Here is an 8703-nt window from a genome sequence, read left to right as displayed (position 1 = left end):
CATTTTTTCATCGCCTAACATATATTATTTGTTTTGCTACGCTAACTAGGTGGTTAACTGTGTTGATCCCCTTAACACAGGGTTTTGTGAACTTGGGTAAGTGTGGGCAATACCAGGGTATACGACTAAGCGTCTTATATAAGTGTAGTGTAGTAGATTTTTTGTAGCAAAAATAAATCAAGATTTCTATTGCTTTAGTCACATATGACACAAAGATAGCAGAAACCAAGCAATTGCAAGACTTTCGCAAGGAGAAAATAATTCCTATATTAAAAATGTTTTAATCATACAATTGACCAAGCCTTACCTTATAATCGCATACACTTTTGTCCTACTACTCCTACTCTTGCATGTATGAATACTCTTTTCCAATTTCTCATGCAGGAAACAGTTAGGAGAAAAAGCTTATGACCAATTTTTGCCGTTCGCTTGCTGTGTTTATCACACTACAATTTAATAAACTTTCCAGTGCATTACTAAACTGAGGTAATTGTGAAACTATATTAAAATTTTCATAAAATTTGTGGAAAAATTTCTACTATATAAATATAAAAAATAAACCATTAACCAACCAATGATGGCAAACACATGTGCCCTTGATATTAATTCTTGTGGGTAATAATTCTTACATCTTTTATCGATGGTTACATTTTTTTATATTTTATACAAATTGCCATATTTTTTTCAAATGGTTACGCTGCATGCCATTGTTCGGGCTTAGAAAAAGGGATCTAATAGTGAGTGGTACTGTCACATTAAAGTATGATAAAACTCGCTGTTTAGGTGGTATCACCAGGGCTTCCATACTGTCCTTATTTCTTATCCTTACTTTCAGGGGCCATATCTTAGAAAATATCATTGCCCTTACTTCTAATAAATATTCTTAATTTTGACTTTGTCCTTATTTTGTCTTAATTTTAACAAAACTGTACAATTTTAAATACAGGGTTTTTGCATCTCCTTTTCCGGCATCCGGTTCTATCAACTGATATGGGAAAGTAATACATCTGGTGTTTTTCTACCAACATTTTGTGATACCATAAAAGAAAGATATTACAAATACGACACAAAAGAGAAGAGCGATTAGCATTGCTGGCCAGATAGTTCTGTATTGAGGATTTAATATTTTCTTGGCTAACAAATTGCTGTATAGCCCAAGTCAATTTGATATCGGTCAAAACATTGCTCTGCCATTTTGTTTCTTTTCGGTAGGAAAATCTTACTTTGTTTCCAGTCGTCTTTATTTTTAGTGCCAAATAGATGATAACCCCGGGTATAGCACACACTACAGATGGAACGACAAGCTGTTTAATGTAACCAAATGTTTAATTGCAACCAACTGCCAAAGGGAGACAGTTTGCAAAATGCACAATGCCAATTGAATTCTATGCTTTTCATATTATTTTGATCGTTACCTCGTACGGAATTTCTCCAACCAAAATGGCAAAGTTTCTAATCGAGCCATATATGCAGGGTTGCCATACCGTCCTTATTTATAAGATTTGTCCTTATTTTAAAGGTCCGTGTCTTAGAAAATATGTTTGTCCTTATTTCTAAGATATGTCCTTATTTTCACTTTTGTCCTTATTTTTAGGGCGGAGATGGGCACTTTTGTCCTTATTTTGGGCATTTTGTCACCTTACGATACCATTTTGTACCAAAGAGATACCAAAATTATGAACATGCAGATAGTGTCTTGTTTTTTTTTTTTTTTTTTTTTAGGAACATTGGTTGCTTTCTCTTGTTGTACACTGTTTAAGGTGGTATTCCTCGTTCGTTTTCTAGTCGTCCTTATTTTTGAGTTGAGACTGATGGCAACCCTGCATATATGCTACCATACTTGAAGTAAATGTGCAAGACTACACAAAAAATATACAAAAATGACTTAAATATTACATATGCACATGCCTTGAACAAACAGTGTTTATGGACATAGAACTGAATGCGAAATGCAGGGTAAAAACTGGTCTGTTTACCGGACACTGGCATTCAGAGTTCCAGGCAGTATACATCACAAAATAGCCTACTGAAAATTATTTCCATTATTCACAAAAAACCTGCATGTCTCAATATTAAAATTACATTATTACCCAGACTGACACTATGGTAAAGAAAGTACGTATGTTGCTGTAATTTTTGCTTCTACTGTTATTCCAATGAAACCTTGCAAAGTTTGTAACAAAAGTAAAACTAACTTCAATCTTATGAACTTGAATCTCTGATATGTTCAAAACACGCACTGAACATAATCATAAATAGTCACCTTGGATTTCTTAAATACAGTCAAATCCGGTTAATTGCATTCTGGATAATCACATAATTCATTTTATCGCATAAAAGGCGCAAGTCCCAAACCATGGTCTATCATTTGTAAAGATAATACTTCGGTTTATTGCATAACGGTTTATTGCATAATCCGCTTAATTGAATAAAAACGAAGGTGATTTATTCGATTATTCAAAAGTTTTTAAAAGATAAAATTGAAAACAACGCGCACTGGGAGCGCACACGCAATGCGTAAGCTTTGTGACTTGTACTGCGCTCTGTTATGAAACAATCAAACCAACAATGCTCAATTTAAGCATTAACACGTGGCTGTCAATACGCAGACATTAACATTCGCACTGTTTTAGTTTCATTTAAGCGTTGCGTTAAGATGATGCCGTAATTGTGAAGAAGTTTTACGAAACAAACAAGTTGAAAAAGAAGTAAACAATAAAGAAAGCTCTGCTGACGCAATCGCTGTGACAACACCAAAAATAAAGAAGTTCTGCATGTACTTCATTCAATTCGCCGACGACTACAGTTTGAAGGGGCGGACATGGCCACATTTGTTCGTTTAAAAACACAAATGCAAGAAAGCATGTTTTCATCTTTTGCGTGCTTGAATGAATGGATGATCGCAATACACAATAAACGTTAGTGTTTTGCGTGTTGACGTCTTTACACGTGACCAGCTTCGCACGTCAAGTAAGAAAATAAGTGGAATTTGCACTTTCGCATAAACGCATAATTCGTTTAATCGCATAAAAAGGCTTGGCAAATGGACTATGCAATTAACCGGATTCGACTGTACTGTCATAATAAAATAAAATGTGAAGTTGATTGGCATAAATCTGGTACGACTCAACTTTTGTTGGCTTTAAAGAAAAGCAACTTTAGCTGACAATGAAGCCACAATATCCTTAAAAAAGGTCGGCCTCATACTGTCATACAGTTTTTAACTATAAACATAATATAAATGATAATATAAATCAGGAACTACCCATGTATATTGCATATATTTAACTACTTGCGATGGTTGTTGTCAAAGAAAGTAAAATTTACCAATTTCTATTTTTGTGATGTGTTTATAATCAGCAAGGGAAAGGTCCCATAGATAATTACATGTCCATTTAGAATAAACTAAGAAAAAATATAGCTTTAGGCATCTGCATGTCAAATTTTATCCTTAACCATTATCTTGCCACGAACAGGTACATGCTTCTCCCTATGATTTGAAATGAACAGGCTGCACTTTACTACAAAGTTGTAGAGCGTTTAAGCTTTTCTACATAGAGATCTTTCATATTTGTGAATGACCTTTATACAAACTTGATCCCGACCGGAATGTTTGTCAATGTATTTTTGCAAAACTTGCAGATAACTGCTTCCTATAAAATGTTTGGATTACAGACTACCAATTTAGATTAACAAAACATTATAAATGCTTTAACTATAATTATCTACCTAGTGAGTGCAATATTTGACAAAAATATTTCAATATAGGGGCAAATGAGATTGAACAGTGTTAGCATCAGTGAGAAATCGGATACAAATAGTAAACTTTCTAACCTGACCCATGGAACTTATTCCATGAAAGTTTGAGTTAGAAAATATATGACAAGTTTTAGGGCAAGATAAATGTGGTGCTAATAACCTTGCATCAATTAAGCTTGTATTATATAGATGTATATATATACAATACTAGTGTTCCCAAGTTTAATTCTTTTATAGCTCGTCAAATTTCTTCGAAATAATGGTTAGTGACAATAGAGAAACACAGCAGTTTAAGAATAAGAGATCTAGTATAGGTTGCACAAATTTTAGTTCAAAAATAAAGCCTGAAATTGCTTTTTCTCCCAATCCTCATTTGCTTCTATGCATCTGGCTCTAAAGAGATCTACTCAGTAGTTCTGTTTGAGCTGGTGCATAGGAATAACATGTTGATAACAAAATGGTGTGATCACCATAGCATTCAAATTAATTCCTAGTTGCAAAATTTTGATTGCTAGGAAAAATAATTGATAATTTTAGTCATTAATTTTAGTCATCTATTTTACCCTCAATTGTATATATTGGTGTATAATGATAACGTGCTCGGTAGTAAACCCTTATTAGCAAAACTTAGAATTTCATTTACCAACAACCAATGTTCCCTCTAATTTTTCACGAGTCTGAGCTAACACACTAACTCCCTGAGCGGTCCCTTGGACCAATGTGAGCAACATCAGACATGCGCACTGTGGCCATTATTATGCGTTTATTTTATTTTCAATTCATGTGTAGTTTAGAGGGAACATTGCCAACAACTGTAGGCCTTATCTCACAGTACCAATAAAAATGTTGAAAATAAATGGTGTCAATACGAAAAGTTTCAAACCACAATTTTTGGTGCTATAAAATCACAAAAATTTACATTAGGTTAGACAAATGAAGGCTCAATATTGTGATTTATTGTATTTTATTATTAAAATACATCAGGAAAATAAACTAGTTTTGTAGCCAAGTGTGGTGTTTATCTTCATGCATTTTTATAATTTATAAGATCCAACACAGCACACACAAGAGAAACTAGCTCTGTTCGACACCACAACCCATGTAGAACAAAGATAAGCTACAGCCCAGATTGAAACGTTAGCTGTTTGGAGGAAAACGAGCCCAAAAGATAACGAATTACAATCACGAGTGCAAATCATTTAGAAAAAACATGTCAGTGCAACGTCATTTATTTAATGAAATACATTTTGCAGGTATGATATTTTTTCAAGTCAGTTCCTTTAGAAGCGTTATGCCAAATTTTGAAACTTCACTGTGGGAACCTATTTCCAAGGAACCTGAGAAATTTTTGGGTTTATTCGCACATTGCAGTTCCCAGGTTTTTAACCTCCTCATACACTTTTCAATCCAACATAACCAACAAACATAAATAACAGTTACACCAACATAAAATTTCCTGCCAATCAGCTTGACTGACAGGTACGGCAGTTATCAATAAGAGCTTAGGTGTGCCAAGAGTCGTTGTTTATTTATTACAAATTGGCATCCAAGTGGCCAGTGTTTCTTTGTTTATTTATTATAAATCGGTGTAAAGATAAAAAATTGTATGTACCACACTTTCCACTATGGCCAATTAGCGGATGCAAGAAACACAAACATTTCATGACTTGTTACCTACTACACTACACAAGCTTGACGCCCAGTCTGTATGTCTTGGTAGCTGCACATCCGATATAAACTTCAAGCAAACTTTTTGCACTTTTCATAGGCCATAATTCAGAAAGAAATAAACAGCAACTCAATAGTCAAAACTCTAAAGCTATTTTCACATAAAAGTACGTTCAAATGATAAACAATTCAATACTGTGACTTGGCATTTTTGGTAGCCATTAAAGCGAGATGCTACTAAGAAGGGATTATAAACATAAAGACTACTCAGCTTGTTTAAAGTATATATTCGGAAGCTACTACTGAAGTGTTATCTAAGTCCAATCGCTTTGCACGAAACACATAGCAGGGAAATAGGCGTAATCATAACGGGGATGAAGTCACAAGTAAGCTAACATTCTGAAAAATATTTAATCATCAAAGTGTTACACACGTTAGCTTAGAAATGCACAAAAAATAGATTGAATAGGTGCACACTTGGCTACCTGTTGCACACCAGAGATACCAGCGAATCCTGCCATGAAATAAAGACTAGTTTGTTGCGCATAGTATGGCGAAAAAGTGCGGCACCTGCACACACAAGATTTATCCCTCTGCACGCCGAACTTTTTTATCTTTATGCAAATTTATAATAAACAAAGAAGTGAGGTTTCCGTGCACGCAAATTTGTGTCTTTATACGCACCATTTCTCCTAAAAACTCCCATACTACTGTACAATCCAGTCTGGTGTGCAGAGTGCGTGATCCCTCACATAGGTCAGAACAAACCTGTTTTGAAATGGATATCCAACAAACAATTGCAATTATTTGTGTTTTTCTGTGGTAAAAACTTTGGACACTAAAATTATTTTAAAATCTACAACCAGAAACCTTGATAACATCACCGGTAGCCTTACTCGCAGACAAAAGCAGCTCAATTTGGCCCATCTTGCAAAGTTTGTTGCTTTTGAGTAACAAACCTCCCCCCATCCCCTCCTGGTAACTACTCAGTACTCACATATAGGCCTACTACCAGATTTAGCTTGTTGCTTGCATGTACATACAATCAAAAACCAAGCAAATTGGCTGTACTACGGTAAGTAAAGCGCTTGAAACGCGCGTCTAAGCAATCACTAGTTTACTAGCTTACTCGAATGTGCCTCAGGGCGCTGTGTTAGGCTACACAAAGGCTAAACCTGCTAGCCTATTACCGGTAACGTCGCTCTAGTACCGTACTGTGCCGAACCTAAGCTTTTCAAGGACAATTTTGTAAAATAATAAAAAACCAAAAAATACTTAGTATTGATAAAACTTTTTGTATTTACAAAAATTCTGGGTAAGCGTCGCTAACTTAACGCTTTCACCTTTCTTTTTCACATGTTTACAAGAAATCCAGGCTATCCCAAAACCGCCATGTCCGCGGCGCGGGTGGGGCGCCTAATCTCGATACCAAATCTCGACACCATAATGGATAATAAGATAAGTCTGCAATACTTCATATAAACGCTAACAGCTTGGCTAGCAAATGTCTTTATTGCGTGTCAAACCTTTATTTATTAAAAAATATCAAAAATGTTCCAATAAAAATTGATAAAAATGCTCAATGACTTGAAAGTATATATTATGGTTTGATTCATTGGCAATTATCAGTAACTCATATTAAAAATATGTTTTTGCTTTATGCAAATCAAAAAACTATCGTAATTCTATATAAAATTGAAACTAAAGCAAATAAATATTCCATTACTTAAATTTGTCAAAATAAAAGTAAGACCCAAAAGAAACCGAAAATCAGCATTTTGTTGACGAGAAAGCCATACCATATACCTCCATACAAAAAACTCACGAGTAATCTGAAATAATTGCTAGCACTGCTGACACATTATAATACCAAGTGCCTTATTGTATTTCACATAGAATGTTTTGTCATTGTCACTGGTATCACCAAGTTTGTGGTATGCGTTGCCGGTGATTATTGAGCGTGGAATACCTGTTCGTACCATTTCAATGGCGGTTTGCGCATTTTTTCCGAGATCTTATGTTTTTCCATTTCTTTCCCTATGACATCTGTGGTGACATTCCTTTGTTTTGTTTGCCTCACGCATAATCACGCCGCCTTAATTGGTCCGCCGCTATAATTGTGTTGGTCTCATCTGTAGAACGTCGTTCAATTGTAAGCGCACTGTCAGCGGGTCGGTTGCTCAATAGTACGAGTTTATATATATATATAAGTATTATATAGCTAACTGATTATATTTTGTTTTAGGACTGTTCTGTTCTGTTTTTAATAAAGCCCTAATTACTTGAATTTCGTATTTGAGTTTTGAGGTCATGACAACATCGTTTCTTGGTTTCTTGTGTGATCAAAGCGGGTGACATCGAGGGACCAGGGCCCATAAAGATGCTGTTTGCTAGAGCGTAAACAAGGGAAATGGCGACTGTTAATTGACATCCAGAAAGAAAACGTAAAAATGTGCACCGTTGAATAATGGCAAGAACCATGCGAACTAATGTTTCACGTGGACATTTTGATAATAATTACAGTATTAGTTAGTTTATTGAAAAGGTTAAGTTTTAAGAAAACGCAACAGCTTGGGTGATATGTTTTGAATAAACTTAACAACTTTGAGTAAACTGGTTTCGGAATAGCATTGCATTGCAGTAATCCCAATGGTTTGCCCCACTGGTTACAGAGAAGCAAAAAGTAGAAATTTATGACAAAATGCTAGTAGGAAAAAGTAATTAATATATAGAAATCAGTATGAGACTACGGCCTGGAGACTGTCAGTAGTGAAGGACTGCTTGGTAAAAGAACTTGTGCGAAGGTAGTAGAGTTGTGAAAAATTAATTTGGCAAGTTAGGTTTTTACCTCTTCGGCAACCAGGATGACAACCAGATGACTACTGTAGCATTAACCAATGATGAGCTATGACTGAACAGTTGCAACTTGCAAGGGGAGCGTTTCCATCTATATTCCAATTCATTTGAAGATAGTGACAACAATGACGCTTTGATAGCCATATTATGTAGCAGACTTTGGTGTGTCATGCATATTAGAACAGGCTCAAACATAATACACCATCAAGGGGGTTAAAGTTTCCTAATATGTGAAAGTAGACATACGATGTTTGGTATTATACGTGTGCATTTTACCGCTTTTCTCTCAAAGATCAAGAATATTGGTAAGTTTTTCTATCACACAAATTACTTAGCAGCAAATAAGTGCTATGTAGGGAAAACAATTTCTTTCGTGCTGAAGAACGCTTATCTTAAAAGTTAATCTATTGCAGTAGGCCT

Source organism: Clavelina lepadiformis, chromosome 8 (genome assembly GCF_947623445.1).
Source record: "Clavelina lepadiformis chromosome 8, kaClaLepa1.1, whole genome shotgun sequence".
In the NCBI taxonomy this organism is placed as follows: domain Eukaryota; kingdom Metazoa; phylum Chordata; class Ascidiacea; order Aplousobranchia; family Clavelinidae; genus Clavelina; species Clavelina lepadiformis.
The sequence above is the reverse complement of the archived record's forward strand: the minus strand, read 5'-3'. Positions refer to the sequence as shown.